The sequence below is a fragment of the Theropithecus gelada genome, chromosome 15 (genome assembly GCF_003255815.1).
Source record: "Theropithecus gelada isolate Dixy chromosome 15, Tgel_1.0, whole genome shotgun sequence".
NCBI lineage: Eukaryota > Metazoa > Chordata > Mammalia > Primates > Cercopithecidae > Theropithecus > Theropithecus gelada.
In genome coordinates this window covers 60,595,645-60,613,019 of record NC_037683.1, presented here as the reverse complement: position 1 = coordinate 60,613,019, position 17,375 = coordinate 60,595,645, and positions in this window count along the sequence as shown.

Here is a 17,375-nt window from a genome sequence, read left to right as displayed (position 1 = left end):
AAAGGCCATGAAGAAAAAGAACTATCCTTAACACATGAATTGAAAAAAAAATCTGTTCAGCAAAGGACAATAAAGAAAATTCAAAGACACAAGATAGGAAAAAATTTAAAACATATAGAAGATTATTAGTAGTTTAACATAGAAAGGGCAAAAAAAAGTTTCAGAACCAAATATAAATATGAGCAAAAATATGAAAAGGCAATTTACAAAAGCATAAATACACACAAGTGGATATATAGAAGAACCAAAATAGGCAACTTCTCTGGTGATCATAAATATTTGAATTATATGAAAAATCTAATTAACTCACAACCAAAAAGATTGTTTGGTGATGGTTTGAGTAAGAGTGCGAACTCATACACAGCTGACAGAAGTGTAAAAATTTCAACCATTATTGATGGTTAATTTTGTAAAATCTACTATGATCTTTAAAGCATTGGACCAAACAACTACAGTCCTAAGTATCTATCTTTTCAAATATGTACACAAATTTATTTATTGCAGCATTATTTATATCAAGAATAACTGAAGTCAAATTATTATTCCATTGCGGAGAATAGTTAAGTAAATAACTGTATCTTCGAATTATAGAATATTGTGCAGCCATTAAATTCAATGAGGTAAATCCTTTCTCACTAATTTCCAATGTGTTTATGACACATTAAGTAATGTTGAGTGAAAAAACAAGTTAAGGAAGGAGAATGATCTCATTAGTGAAAATATATCTGATTATTCTTTAAAGAGTGGGATTTGAGGAAATAGAGCGTAGAAATGAGATATTTAAATCCCTGTTGTATTTCTGGAACTGAGGTAGCTCTCTTCTCTCTCTCTTTCTCTTCCTTCTTTCCTTCCTTCCTCTCTTTCTTTTAATCTTAATAAAGTATTTAGAGTTAATTATATTGTATCACACCCAACATTTCTATTATTTTGAAGCAAAGGGAGTTTGTCTTAGCTCAGTCTCTCTTATGGTCTGTACTAGAAGATGATTCCTGTCTTTGTATCAGCAGGGAACAATGTGAATGGAATGCTTCATTGAACTCTATTACAAGGCAAAGTTAGAACAGACAGTGTTTATCACTTAAAATTTTAGATGAAAGTTAAGATTTTCCATCAATACAGAAATAAGATGTTAATATTTTTCATATAATACTTTATAAAACTTTAAAAATAAATGATGCTTGAATTCCTGAAAGTTTATGTCTTCCTGAATATATGAGTTATTTTCGTAGTCTATGAATGAAAAGAAAGCACAGCCTGATTTTCTTCTCCAGACCCTTCTGAGCGCTGGAGATATGTTTCAGCCCCTTCTGGTTCTGGTTTGTTTTCCGTTTAGGACCTGCTCCAAACTAACGTTTAGCTAGTCTAGCAACTTTAGTTAAGTTAGAGCAAAAATTTCTCCACTTATCTCTGTTCCAATCAGAAAGGACATTATAATGAAGTTATCATGATGGAGCTTCTGCTGGAATGTACCTTATGAAAGGAAGGTGTTGAGAAAAGGTCTTCTGGTACAGACTTAGAAAAGATCTCCAAACTGCAAAGAGATGAACCTAAAGTAGAGCTTTACTAAGAATTTTGGATATATCAGAAAGGTACATTGACCAAACCCCCAAAGCTCATTGTCATGTCATCAGACTAACCAAGTGTGGAGACTTAGAAGGTTAGGAACTTATTTGCTTCTATAGTTTATTTGCACATGTAGCTTACTTAGATATTTTTCCAAATATTTATTTATTTTAGGTTATTTTTTAAAGTGGACACAATTTGATCAGAAACCTATGAGGTGATGTCAGTAGGGTGGGAGGAAAGGAAGTCCCTTGCTTGAATTATCACACAGAAACAATAATTTGGCAACTATCCATGGGCAAAAGTGCCTGTGTGGGCATGCTAGGATTCAGATAAGAGGCTGTGAAACCCTACTGGAGCCCAAGATCAAACAAGACCATTTTGAGAAGTCAGGCCTGCACCCAAGTGGCAGGCTCATTGACCATGGTCCTGGCCACAGAACCAGAAATAGCCCCATTTTTCTGTGGACTTGGTTATCGTCCCTTTTGGCTTTGGCCTGCAACTAGCAACATCTGCCAAGGGACCCAGGTGGAGACATGACTGCTTGTGCCTTGCATAACAGGCTAGCTGTACTCAGTCTCGGCTGTGGACCCTGAAGTGGCCAGTAACCCAGCTCCGGCCCCTCTTAGACATGGTCCAGGAGTGGTCCTTCCCACCCACGGACCTGGTGGAAGACAAGCCTCCAGAGGCAAGCGTCAGTTTGACTATCAATCCTGAAACAACCCTGTGGCCTGGCTGTAGTCCCTCTCAACGATGGTGTGGTAGCAGTACTACCCACTCAGGTAACTGGTGAGAGACACACTCCTCTATGGCTTTTAGGTGAACTCACCTACCTCAGTTTGACTTCAGATCCTGCAGCAGCCCCACGATGACTCCAGCCTTGCTCAGCTGTGGTCCAGGGTCAGTTCTGCCTACCCAGAGACCTTCCCAGTCGCTGGTGGGTACCCTCGCAGAGACTCAGTGAATGCCATACCTATCTGTATACCTGCCAACAGGCCCACCATATGCAGACTCAACTGTGGAACCTGAAGTGGATCCTTGTCCCAGTGCCAGCCCTACTGACCAATTGGTTTCATCCACCTAGAGACCAGAAAGGATCTATGCCCACCTAAGCTTCCGGTAACAGGTCCACCATCTGCCGATTCCACTACAAACCTAGCAATAGCCACATGATGTGGCTCTAATTTCTCTTGACTGTGATCCTAGAGCCAATCCCATCAGCCTAGGGACGTTACAGGAGAAGATCTTTACTTGCTAAAGCCAGTCTGTAAGAGTGGAAGAGGTGTTTGCATTTTAAAATGCACAGACACTGATGCAAGCTGCATATAAAATGAAGAATCAGGCAAGCATGTCACCAACAAAGGAATAAAATAAAGCACTAATGACCAGCTCCAATGAGGGAAATGGAGATCTAAGAATGGCCTTATAAAGAATTCAAAATATTCATCTTAAAGAAGTTCAGTGAGGTGCAGAGAACACAGGCAACTAAATAAAATCAAGGAAACAATTCATGAAAAAAAGTTTAATAAAGAAATAGAAACCACAAAAAAGGAAGCCCTGGAGCATAAGAATACAATGACAAAGCTCAAAAATTAAATATAGAGTTTGAACAGCAGACTCAATCATGAGGAAGAAAGAATAAGTGAATCCAAAGACAAATGATTTGCTGTTAGCCAATTAGAAGAATAAGAAAAACAAATATTTGAAATAGTGAAGAAAACATGTATATCTATGTAAAAAACCTGCATATTCTGCACATGTATCCCATAACTTAAAATAATAAAAAAAGTGAAGAAAACATACAGGATCTATGGGACACCACCAAGCAAATAAATTTATGCATTATGGGAGTGGGAATCTCATAATAGAAAAGAGAGGTGAAAAAACAAAGCTTATTTAAAGAACAGAGCTGAAAGCACCTCAAATCTTCAGAGGAATATGGACATCCAGATTTATGGAGATCAAGAATCCAAAGCAAAATGAACCCAGAGAAAGTTAATCTAAGACATAGTATAATGAACTTGTTAAAAGTCAAAGACAAAGAGAAAATTTTAAGGGAAGCAAGAAAAAAGAGACCTTATAGGTAAGGAAAGCCCCATAATGCTATCCGTGGACTTCTCAACAGAGACTTTGCAAGCCAGGAGGGAGTGAGGTGATATATTCAAAGTGCTGAAAGAAAAAAAACAACAACCTGACAACCAAGAATATTACATTTGGAAAAGCTGTAGCTCAGAAATTAGGGGGCGATAAAGACATTCGCAGATACACAAAAGCTGAGGAAGTTTACGCCCACTAGGCCTGCTGTACAAGAATACTAAGGGAATTCTTCAAGTTGAAATGAAAGGATGCTAACCAATAACATGAAAACATATAAAACTCACTGGCAAAAATAAATGCAAAGTCAAAGTCAGAATACTCTATCTAATACTTGTAATCATGGTGGATAAATACTTTTTAACGCTAGTATAAAAGTTAAAAGACAAAATTATTAAAAATTACTATAGCTGCAATAATTTGCTATTGGATACACAATATAAAAAGATAAAGGCCGGGCGCGGTGGCTCACGCCTGCGGTCCCAGCACTTTGGGAGGCCGAGGCGGGTGGATCACGAGGTCAGGAGATTGAGACCTCCTGGCTAACACGGTGAAACCCCGTCTCTACTAAAAATACAAAAGAAATTAGCTGGGCGTGGTGTAGTCCCAGCTACTCGGGAGGCTGAGGCAGGAGAATTGCGTGAACCCGGGAGGCGGAGCTTGCAGTGAGCCGTGAGCCGAGATTGCGTTACTGCACGCCATCCTGGGCTACAGAGCCAGACTCCGTCTCAAACAAAACAAAACAAAACAAAACAAAACAAAAAAACAAAACAGATATAAAGTGTGACACCCACAGCATAAAATGTGGAGGAGGGAGTAAATGTGTAGATTTTTTGTATATAATTGAAGTTCAGTTAAGTTGTAATCAGCTTAAAATATTCTAACTGCTAGATTTTTTATATAAGCACCATGGTAGTCACAAAGCAAAACCCTATAGTAGACCCACAAAAGATAAAGAGAAGGGAATCAAAGCACGCCACAACAAGAAAAATCAACAAGTCGCAAGGAAAGACAGCAAAAGAGGCAAAAACAAACAAAAGAATTCAAAATAACCAGATAACAACTAACAATATAAAAATACTAAAACCTATCAATAAGTACCTCAGATACAAATAGATTAAATTACCTAATCAAATGACATAGAATGGTTGAATGGATTAAAAACAACATTCAACAATATGCTGCCTTCAAACGACTTACTTTAGCTTTAGAACATAACTAGGCTGAAAGTGCAAGGACGGAGAAAATTATTCCACACAAATGATAGCCAAAAGAGAGCTGGGGTAAATATATTAGACAAAATAGACTTTAGGTAAAAAAACTATAACAAGTAGTTCATTATATAATGTTAAAGAGATAATTTCATCAAGACAATATGACAATTATAAAAATATATGTACTCAACATCAGAACACCAAAATATGCAAATATTAACAGATCTGAATGGAGAAATAGGCAGCAATATGATAATAATAGGAGACGTCAATACCCCATTTTCAACAATGGATGGATCATTTTGGATGGTTTACAGTAAACCAATGAAGAAACAAATTTAAAAGATTGAAATCATATCAAGTGTCTTTTCTGACTATAATAAAAAAATAAAAATCAATTAACAGGAGGAAAATTGGAAAATTTACACATATATAAATATAAACAACGTACTCCTGAATAACCAATATGTTAAAAAAGAAGTCAAAATATATCTTGAAGCAAAAACAGAAACACAACATTACAAAATTTAAGGAATGAAGCAAAAGCAGTTCTAAGAGGGAGGCTTGTAGTGATACATGTATACATAAGAAGGAAAGAAAGATTTCAGATAAACTGCTTTTCACCTCAAGTAACTAGAAAAAGAAAACAAAGCTCAATGTTAGCAGAAGAAAGGAAATATTAAATAGAGCAGATTCAAATGAGAGAATAAAAAGAAAAATTTTTTTAAATCAACAAAACTAAGAGTAGTTTTTGAGAAGATAAACGAAATTGACAAATGTGTAGTAGACTAACTGAAAAAAAGGTGGGGGGTGGGAAAGAGAGAGAAGATTCAACTAAAATTATAAATATAAAGCAGACATAACAACTGCTATTTTAGAAATATAAAGGATCACAAGAGGCTACTATGAACAATTATATGCTAACAAGTTGAATAACATAGAAGAAATACAGAAATTCTTAGAAGCATACAGTCTACCAAGACTGAATCATGAGAAATAGAAAATGTGGACATGCCAATAATGAGTATGGTGTCATAAGCTTTACCTTAAAAGAATTTATCTTGAATATATTTGGATAAGTGGTACTAATCTATCATATTGCTTCCAAATCACATTCATTCTAAGAACATTCAGATTAATGCATTTTTATTTCATAAATTCAGGAATCAATTTTTATTCACTGACTTCTTGGGCATTCTTATCAATTTACATATGAACATAAATTAACATGCATGTCTACCAATATCATATCTCTTACATAAACTATGCTAACTAAAAATGTGACAGTCCTAGTTAGAACTGGCAGTGAAGAGTAAAATCAGTTAAAAGTATTATGAAAAATGTTAATTAAAACATTAAGAAAAAAATTAAATTTCTTTAATAAAAACATATTGCTTAAAAATATTTAATAAAAAATATATTGTTTTAAAATTAATAATAATTGGAGAACTGAATGCAGTTAAAACATCAAAAACATATATAAGTAATGTAAAAATAAAGCAGAAACCAAAATTGAGAACTAAGCACATAATGGTTAAAATAATAAATATAAATTGCTTAAACTTCTGTATTAAGAGAAAAAGTCTTGATTGGAATAGTGTCAATAGGATTAGTATAAATTCTATTTTGAATGGCTGATAGAATTCAGCTGCTAATATGTGTGGTCCTGGACTTTTTTTGTTGGCAATTTTTAGATTACCGTTTCAATCTTACTGCTTGTTACTGGTCTGTTCAGGGTTGCTGTATCTTCCTTGTTTAATCTAGAAGGTTTGTATATTTCCAGGAATTTATCCATTTCTTGTGTTTTCTAGTTTATGCACATAAAGGTGTTCATAGTAGCCTTGAATAATCTTTTGTATTTCTGTGAAATCAGTAGTCATATCTCCCATTTCATTTCTAATTGAGATTATTTGGATCTTCTGTCTTCTTTTCTTGGTTAATCTCACTAATGGTCCATCAATTTTATTAAATATTTATTTAATTATTTGCAAAGAACTAGCTTTTGTTTCATTTATCTATTGTATTTCTTTTGTTTCAATTTCATTGAGTTCTGCTCTGATCTTTGTTATTTTTTTTCTTCTGCTGGGTTTGGGTTTGGATTGTTCTTGTTTCTCCAGTTCTACAAGGTGTGACCTTAGATTGTCTATTTGTGCTCTTTCAGACTTTTTGATGTAGGCTTTTAATGCTGTGAACTTTCCTCCTAACACCACTTTTGCTGTATCCCAGAGGTTTTGATAGGTTGTGTCACTATTATCATTCAGTTCAAAAAATTTTTAAATTTCCGTCTTGATTTCATGGTTATCCCAATGACAATTCAGGAGGTGGTTACTTAATTTCCATGTATTTGCCCGGTTTTGAGGGTACCTTTTGGAGTTGATTTCTAATTTTATTCCACTATGGTCTGATAGAGTATTTGATATAATTTCAATTTTCTTAAATTTACTGAGACTTGTTTTGTGACCTATCATATGGTCTATCTTGGAGAATGTTCCATGTGCTGATGAAAAGAATGTATATTCTGCAGTTGTTGGATAGAATATTCTGTAAATATCTGTTAAGTCCATTTGTTGTAGGGTATAGTTTACGTCTATTTTTTCTTTGTTGACCATCTGTCTTGATGATCTGTCTTGTGCTGTCAGTGGAGTATTAAAGTCCCTTACTATTATTGTGTTGTCATCTATCTCATTTCTTAGGTCTAGTAGTAATTGTTTTATACATTTGGGAACTCTAGTGTTAGGTGCATATATATTTAGGATTGTGATCTTTTCCTGTTGGACTAGTCTTTTTATCATTATATAATGTCCCTTTTTGTCTTTTTTTAAATGCTGTTACTTTGAAGCTTGTTTTGTGTGATATAAGAATAGCCACTCCTGCTCACTTTTGTTGTCTATTTGCATGGAATATTTTTTACCACCCCTTTACCTGAAGTTTATGTGAGTCCTTATGTATTAGGTGAATCTCCTGAAAACAGCAGAAACTTGATTGGTAAATTCCTATCAATTGTGCCATTCTAATGTTAGTATTGCGAGGTAAGGTACTATTCTATTCATCATGCTAGTTGTTGCCTAAATACCTTTTTCCCCCATTGTTTTATTGTTACAAAGTTTTTACATTTTTTTCTGTCGTGCTATTGTTATACAGTTCCTGTGAGATTTATGCTTTATTTATGTTTTAGCTTGGTGTTTCAAGGATTTGTTTCAAGATTTAGAGTTCTTTTTAGCAGATCTTGTAGTGCTGGCTTAGTAGTGGTGAATTGTCTCAGCATTTGTTTATGTGGAAAAGACTGTATCTTTCCTTCACTGATGAAGTTTAGTTTTTGTGGATACCAAATTCTTGGCTGATACTTGTTTAAGGAGGCTTAAAATATAACCCCAATCCCTTCTAGCTTGTAGAGTTTCTGCTGGGAAACTTGTTACTCTCATAGGTTTCTTCTTTATAGGTTATTTGATGCTTTTGCCTCACGGCTCCTAAGCTTCTTTCTTCATCTTGACTTTAGATAACCTGGTGACTACAAGCATAGGTGACGATCTTTTTGGGATGAATTTCTCAGGTGTTCTTTGAGTTTCTTGTATTTGGATGTCTAGGTTTCTACCAAGGCTGGGGAAGTTTTCCTCAATTGTTTTTTCAAATATATTTTCCAAACTTTTAGATTTCTCTTTTTCCTTGAGAACACCAATTATTCTAAGGTTTGGCCATTTAACATAATCCCAAACTTCTTGGAGACTTTGTTCTTTTTTAAAATTCTTATTTCTTTGTCCTTGTTGGATTGGGTTACTTCAAAAGCCTTGTCTTTGAGCTCTGAAGTTCTTTCTGCTGCTTGTTCAATTCTGTTGCTAAGACTGCATTTCTCTAAGTGTGTCCTTGATTTCCAGAAGTTGTGATTTTTTTTCTTTTTTTTATTATTATACTTTAAGTTCTAGGGTACATGTGCACAACATGCAGGTTTGTTACATATGTATACATGTGCCATGTATGCTATTTCACTGAAGATTTTCCTTTCATATTCCATATCATGTTTTTTATTTCAAGGAGCAGAATACTATTTTTGGATGTCTTAACACATGAAAAGGAAATAGACCTCTCTGTGCTCAGTTCCCTTATCTGTAAAACTAAGATAACAATCACAGTCCTACCTTGTAAAACTGTGGTGAGGATTAATTGTTTAATTTATATAACACACTCAGAATGATGCCTGGCATGTAACTAAGGGTACTTACATGTGAGCTCTCCTATTTGAAACTGATTGGAGGATTATTCCCTGATGTTCTAGTTCTGCAGGAAGGTGAGTTAATTTCAAGAAAGCTGGCCGGGGAACTTTTGAACGCCAGCTCAAATACTCGCAACGGAGAGGCAGAAATAGCCATTCACTTGGTGACTGAGGCAAGCATGTTGCAGCAAAGATCCCAGGGTATAGACAGAAGCACTGCTACCTGGCACACATACCAGCTATCTACAATGGTAGACTTTACTTTCCTGGTTTCTTGGTTCTGTCCACCATTCAAGGAGCTAAAAGCTTTCAGCAGACTAACACAGGCATCTTTCAGGAAGCCAGAAAAAGACTCATCTTCTCTGTGAAGATAAGCTGTACTCTCCTCAGGCAAGTGCCAGGCAAGAGGGGAATCCCCGCTCCATTCTTCAAATCCAATTTGTCAACTCACATTTAGTTTCCTTTTCACTTGTTGCATCATTCTCATTGTTATTTTTGCACCATCCGGTTCACTGTACAGTCTCTGTACAGTCATTGTACAGTCCCTGTTTATCTATGATGAAATAAAACTACATTTAGTTGTAAGTTTTAATGATATAAAGGGTTTTGGTTTAACTTTAAAGAAGTGCCAGAAATTGCTTCAGAGACAGGAAGCTCCCACAGAAAACTAACAATAGACATGTCCACGTGTTTGTGGAGGGAATGGAACTGGTGCTTATTCAGCAGCTGCTGTAAATGTGTTGTCTGTGTATTCTCTTCTTAACCCTAGGCCTGACTGCCTTTACCCCTGAGAGTGGTTGTGAGGATTAAATACGTCCAGCTCAGACAAGTGCTTGATATCGAAAGAGAAAAGTAAACCCAGGCTGGAGGGTGACTGAAGTCTGTATTGGATAGAGCCAATGTGGAGTTTCTAGCAGAGGGAATCCAGGTAGCATGTGGTAGAAGATGTTGGGTGGGCAGCTGTAAGGGCCAGGGGAAATCTTGCCCTTTGACCTCTGAAGGTTCACTGAAAATCAACTGACAAAAGGCAGATAGGTTAATAGGTGAAAAGGCATACAAATTAATTTTATCATAGTTTTGTGTGACATGGGAGCCTTCAGATTGAAGGGCCAAAGATAACATTTCTATGCTTAAGTAAATGAAGAATTGACAGCTATGTAGAAAAGTGACTGGACAAAGAGGGCATGATCTAATGCTAATAGACTGAGTGAGGAAGCCTAGCAAGGCCTGTCTGTCTAGATTTTTCTGGGCTTCTTTGTGCAACATTCCTTACTGTGGGAATGGGGCAGGGCCCTCTCTGAATGGAGTTATAATAAAATCATTTCTTTATGGCCAGTTTTTATGCAGAAAGACAGGGAGAAGGTTGAATTAATATGATTAGGTTTTATGGTTGTCATTGGGGAAAGGAATTCTGGTTTCTATGACCTGCCTTGGGAAGAGGGATTCTAGAGAATAAGCATCAAAGAGAGAGGGGCAGGAGGAAGTCAGAGAAAGTTTTGCTTCTGAAGCTGCTTCTGTGGTCGTCATTTTGGTGTATTATTTTCTGAGCCTCAGCACAGCCCTTGTGTTGGGCCATCAATCCATTGATGAGAGCATTCCAGCTGTGGCTGGGGGTGAAGAGTGTAGGACTCTCTGGCTGTGTTTGCATAAAGGAGAAGGGTCATTATTGTGAGAAAGAAAAAGTAGTGTCTTTTCATCACCCATTACAAGGTTCATGGCTAATACCCCATAATGAAAGAAGATTAACAAGAGAAAACCATAACTAATTTTATAAACAATTTTTTTTTTTAATGAGAGACAAGAGGCTTTAGAAATGAAGATCCAAAAACCCAGGGAAACTGTCTATTTTTATGCTTAGGTTTAATGAGAAATGGACAGTCGTGTAAAAGCATATTAGACAAAAAGGGGATATGAAGTAATGGTAATAAACTGAGAGGGGACTTAGCAAGGCCTGCTTGTTCAGATTATTCTTGGTGTCTCTGTGTCTCTATTCCTTTCCTCCAGAAGCAGGGAAGGACACCTGTCACATGGGGGTCTTACAACCTACTTTCAGGGGAGATAGGACAGATAATTATTTTATGGCCAACTTTCACACAGAAAGGTGAGAAAGGTTGGACAATGACCTTCTTGATTCTGCAGTTTTCTCAATTTTCAAGGTGCCATTATTTTGAGGTAGCATGTTGGGATCCCTGATATTAACATGAGTTAGGCAGAGCTACCCCGCTCCCCTACCAACCCCTAGTGAAGTGGCCTAGCCCCTCCTGGGTTCCAAGGTGACAGAAGGGAAACTGAGGAATGGATTTAGTCAAAGACTTTCGACTATGACAAGACATCCAGGATGTGGGAAAGGGAAAAGGAACGGAGAAATGTCTGAGAGCAGTGGCATATACATCTCAGCGGCACGCTCTGCCTCTTCACACCAGGTGGGAGGTCTGAAGGTGGATTCCCTACCCAACCACCTGTTGGCTTGTGGTTATAGAGAAAGCCCAAAGTGGGAAGAAGCAGCTTCAGATACTGACTAAGGGTGAGAGGAAGACAGCATATGGAAGAGAGAAAAACAAATTATTTTTCCTTTCCCTGAACTTAGGCTTTTTCTTTGTGGTTCCCAAGTTTCACAGAAACTTTTTAGGTTGCTGAGCAAAATTTTCCAATGTAATTAGGACTTTGGTGAGATTCCCCTCATTTTATTATTGTAGTGGGTATTGGTTTTAAACTAAACTGCTGTAAATATGTCAGTGTATTTTCTTCTTAACCCTGGGCCTGGCTTAATTCACCCCAAAGAACGGTTGTGACGATTAGATACATCCAGCTCCGAAAAGTACCTGGTATCCAAAGGGAAAAGTAAATCCAGGCTGGAGGCCAACTGGAGTCTGTATCAGATAGGGCCAATGTGGAGTTTCTAGCAATGGACATCCTGGCAACGAATGGTGGGAGAATTTACATGGGCAGCCCTAACATGTCCCTGGGCCATCAACCTATTGATGGGAAGCTTTCAACTGTGGCTGGGGCAAAAAGTATGTAAACCCTGTGTTGTGTTTGTATCTAGGAGGAGGGTTGTTATTAGCAGGAGTTAGGCAAGGACCCCAGCAAAGTGGCCTATTATCCAGCTGGATCCTGAGGTCACCAGGAGGGAAACCGAAGAATGAGTCTAGTCAAAGGATGTGAAAAGGGTGGAAGGAACAGAGAAATGTCTGAAACCAGTGGCACATGCTCTGCCTCATCGCCTCAGGTCAGAGCCCTGAAGGTGGATTCCCTACCCCACCAGCCGTTGGCTTGTGGTTATAGGGAAACCCCAGTCTGAAAAGAGGCAGCTTCAGGCACAGAGTGAGGGTGAGAAGGAGCCTGCAAGTGGAAAACAAAAAGACCGATTCTTCTTTTTCCCTTCCCCTGAACTTAGGCTTTTTCTTTGTGATTCCCAAGTTTTACAGGAACTCTCTATGTTAAGCAAAATTTTATAGTTAAATTAAGACTTTGGGTGAGATTACTCCTCATTTTTTTTTTATTGTGGAGTAATCACAATAAATCTCATTTTAGGTGAGATTACGCTTCATTTTTTTAATACAATTTTTGAACCAAGCTCGTCCTCCTTTTCTGTGTCCTCATTATCTCCCAACCCCACCCTTTTCCAACAGATTTTCCTCCAAATGCAGTCTGGTGCTACACCACAGTCACTATGTATGGTCAGGAAAATGCAACATTTGTGTTCCTGTGATTTGAAAAGGACAACCAATAAAAAAGAGATTAATATTATTATAAACCCATAATACTCACCCCCAATTAAAAACCCAGATAGATACTTGTAAATGTCCATACCAACAGGTCTCTGATGTTTTAGTTTCAGCACTCATTGATACTCATAAATTACAGGCCTCCCCTCAAAGAGATTGTAGTTGTGTTTTTCTATTTATTGATATTTATCATAAGTTAAAATTACAAAAATTTTTATATATCCACTTAAAGATAACAAAACTAAGTCCATTACGTATTAACATAGAAACAAAGTCTTATAGAAAATAACTACATGCCTTAATACAACAAATTAATGGGAACAGTAGCAATGTTTTGACGTTTTCAAACCTTTTTAATGTCTGGCTGAATAGAAGATAGATGGATTCTCATAACTTCTCTGCATTAAGTCTCTTGTGATCTGTTGTTTTGTTTGACATCTATGAATAAAATCGAGTCTCAGATATGTAGTTGGAAAAGACAGGAACTTGATGACTCCTGAAAGAGTCCTAGCAGTCCTCAAATCACACTTGGAGAACGACTGATAGATGTGAAAGGATACTTACTGCCTAGAGTGAGTTTGAATTTCATGTTTTGCCTATTTTCCAAATCTGTCTTTTAAAATTATAATTTAGAAAACTGAGAAATATGGGAAAACATTATACTCTTGTGGTTTATATTTTTCAGGGTTATCCACTGAAAGGTTTAGTTAAGGGTAAGTACAATATGCCTGCCAGTTTACATTTTGGTTTATTAGCTTTCTTTTATTGTGAAATATAACAATCATACACAAAAGTGCACAAAACATAAGAGTAAATTTTAAGGAATAATTATGCAAATACTCATATAACCATTAACTAAACAAAACAAGATTTTGCAACATACTGGAACCTCTGCCACCATTACCATACCATGTGCCCATTCTTGGACATATCTCTATCCCTGCTCACTAGAAGTAACCACTATTCTGAGTTTTCTTTCTAATTTCATCCTAAACCATGTGGTGCAGTTTTGCCTGTTTTTAAACTTTCTATAAATAGAATATGTATTCTTTCAGATTCAGCTTCTTTTACTCACCAGTATGTTTGTGAGGCTCATCTCTGTGTAAACAGTTGTAGTTCTTAATTTTTATTGTTGCTTGTGATCTTATATGCACGGACTGCAATATATTTATGCATACAACTTTTAAAGTTATTTTAAGAGAATTGCTTTGGCTATTCGGGGTCTTCTGTTGTTCCATACAAATTTTAGGATGATTTTTCCTATTTTTCTGAAGAACATCACTGAGATTTTGATAGGGATTATGTTGAATCTGTAAATATACAACATACCAGTAGTATGACCGTTTTAACAACATCAAATTCTTTCAATCTATGAACACAGGATTGCTTTCCATTGATTTGTGTATTCTTTAATTTCTTTCATCAATGCTTTATAGTTTTTAGTGTATAGGTCTATCTCCTCTTTGGTAAAATTTATTCCTAAGTATTTTTAATGCTATTATAAATTAGATTATTTTCTTGATTTTTTTACAGCTAGGTTATTTGTGTATATAAATGCAAGTGATTTTTGTTACATTGATTATGTGTCCTACAACTTAACCAAATGTATTTGTTAGTTCTAACAGTTTTTGGTGGACTCTTTGGAGTTTTCTACATGCAGAATCACGTCATCTACAATTAGAGATAATTTCTTCCTTTCCCCTTTGGATGCCTTTTATTTCTTTTTATTTTCTTTCTTTCTTTCTTTCTTTTTTTAGTCTAATTTATCTGGGTAGAACTTCTAGGACAAAAAGCTTTATTTTTCCCCCATTGATTTTGATGTTAGCTCTGACTTTTTCACAAATGACCTTTATTATGTTGAGGATGTTTTCTCCGATACCTAAGCTATTAGGAGTTTTTGTCTGAAAAGGCTGTTTAACTTTGTTGAATCCTTTTTCTGCTTCAATTGAAATAATCATGTGGTTTATAATCTTGTCTTTTCTATAAAATTTTCAAGACCACTTCCAAATTTGAATTCAATTATACTAAACCAAATTCACGAATCATTTTAGAAGATCTAAACATGAAACTGGTTTTGTATTTCAGATTACTGATGTTGAATAATGCTTAAAACCATTTAAAATGAAATTTCTACAGAATGTAAATGGTCAGAATATTTAAGAGCCAAGTTACTAGCTGCTTTTTTGCAAATCAGATGTATTCATTGAAAAATTTCTTCTCTTAAATATTTGACATCTGAAGATGCTTAGTTTAAATTTTTGTATCTCCATTTCAGAGTTGAAATTAAGATGTGAATAAATGCCTATTTTAAATAATATCATGTAAGAATTGATACTTTAATCCAGTGATTTCTCCATTTCTAATTGCTTAACATTTTGCCAATTTATTTTCAGATTTAGGAAGTGTATTCATATCTCTTACTAGCATTTTACATTTATCAAACATACTCTCAAAGTTACTTTCATTTGTTGTAAACAAAAGGGTAGGTCCTCTATGAAGCCAGCTGCTTTATATAAAGACTTTTCTTTTTAAATAAAGCTTTCTTATTTTTTCCCACTTGGTTCAAAATATACCACCAAATTAAATTGCATAAACATGTCCAGTCTATTTGTGCCAAGATACTTTAGATTTCAGCATAATGTACTATGTCATTTGATATTGTATCATTAATATTTGATAAACATCTTTAGTTTGTGTGTGAAGCGCCATAATTTTGTTTGTTCTTGATCCCCATTGAATGTCTGTATATGTTTTTAATACAGTTTTTAGGACAGATATAAGGATATTCTATTGGTCAAAGCTCAAAAATGTATTAATCCTTTGTACAATACTAAAAAAGATTATCATATTTCAAGTCACCAAATCAACATTATTACAAATCAAATCAGAATTATTAGTTGAATAGGCACAAATTTAGCATAACAATTTTTGAGGGAAATAATGGCTTTTTCATCATTGTATATATCTGCCATCTTTGCTTCATTTTCATATCCTTGGCCAAGAGCATTTTTATGTCAAAATATTGAAAAAATACATTTATTCATTTCATAAGACAAGCCATACCCAGTTTTTAATTTTTTTTTAATAAAAAGTCAACAATCCTTTCTTTCTTTGGGTTTGTTATTATTCTCAATGACAGCATACTTAAAATCTAACGCATCTGTTTATCATAGGCAACATCTACGTATGTTTATGATTTAAAAGAAAGAATTTTTTCTTCCTTTTTAGTTTATTTTTTAAATTGACAAAACAATTTATATTTATCAGGTATAACATGTTGTTTTGAAATATATGTATGTTGTGGAATGGACAAATTGAGTGCATTACCATAAGCGTTGCCTCACATACTTATGATTTTTTTGTGGTAAGAACACTTAAAAAGTACTTTCTTGGCAATTTTCAAGAATGTAACGCATTGTTACTAATGACTAACTGCAGTCACCATACTGTTTGATAGATCTTTTGGACTTACTCTTCCTATTTAACTGAAAGTGTGTATCATTTGATCAACATCTCCCCAATACTACCCTCCTCCAGTCCCTGGTAACTACCACTCCACTCTCTATTACTATGAGTTTAACTTTTTAAGATTCCATATGTAGGTGAGATTATGCACTGTCTTTCTATGCCTTGCTTATATCAGTTAACATAGGGTCATCCAGATTCATTCATGTTGTCTCAAATGACAACATTTCTCTTCCTTTTTTAAGTGGCAAATAGTATACCATTGTGTACATACTATTCCTACATTTTCTTTATCTATTAATCTATTCATTAACATTTAGGTTGTTTCCATATCTTGGCTATTGTGAATAGTACTCCAATGAACATGGGAGTGCAGATATCTCTTTGACATTCTGATTTCATTTCATTTGGATATATTCTCACTTGTGGGATTGCCGGATCATATGGTTGTTCTATTTCTAATTTTTATAAAAGCATCAAAAGTAACAAACAATTATGAACAAATCTGATAGAAAATATGCCAGGACTGTACACTGGAAACTATAAAATGTTGCTGAGAGAAAACAGAGAAGACATAAACAAATGGAGACAGATACCATGTTAAAGGATTAAAAGACTCAATATTGTTAATATATCAATTGTAATCAAATCGATCTGTAGACTCAATGCAATACCAATCAAAATTCCACCAGGTTTTTTGTATAGAAATCCAAAAACGGATTATAATATTTATGTGAAAATGCATAGAACAAAAAATAACCAAAATAACATTAAAAAGAACACAAAGTGTTGAAGGATTTATACTATCTGACTTCAGGACTAAAGTAATCAAGGCAGTAAAGCATTAGAATAAAAAAAAAACCCACAAATACATCAATGGAACAAACAGAAGTATGCACAAATAGAGACACACATATATTGTTGATTGTTTTTTCAACAAAATCACAAAGGGTATTCAACTAAAAAATTTGCAGATGACATGATTGTGTATTTAGAAAACCCCATTGTCTCAGCCCCAAATCTCCTTAAGCTGATACACAACTTCTGCAGTTGCAGGATTCAAAATCAGTGTGAAAAAATCACAAGCATTTCTATACACCAACA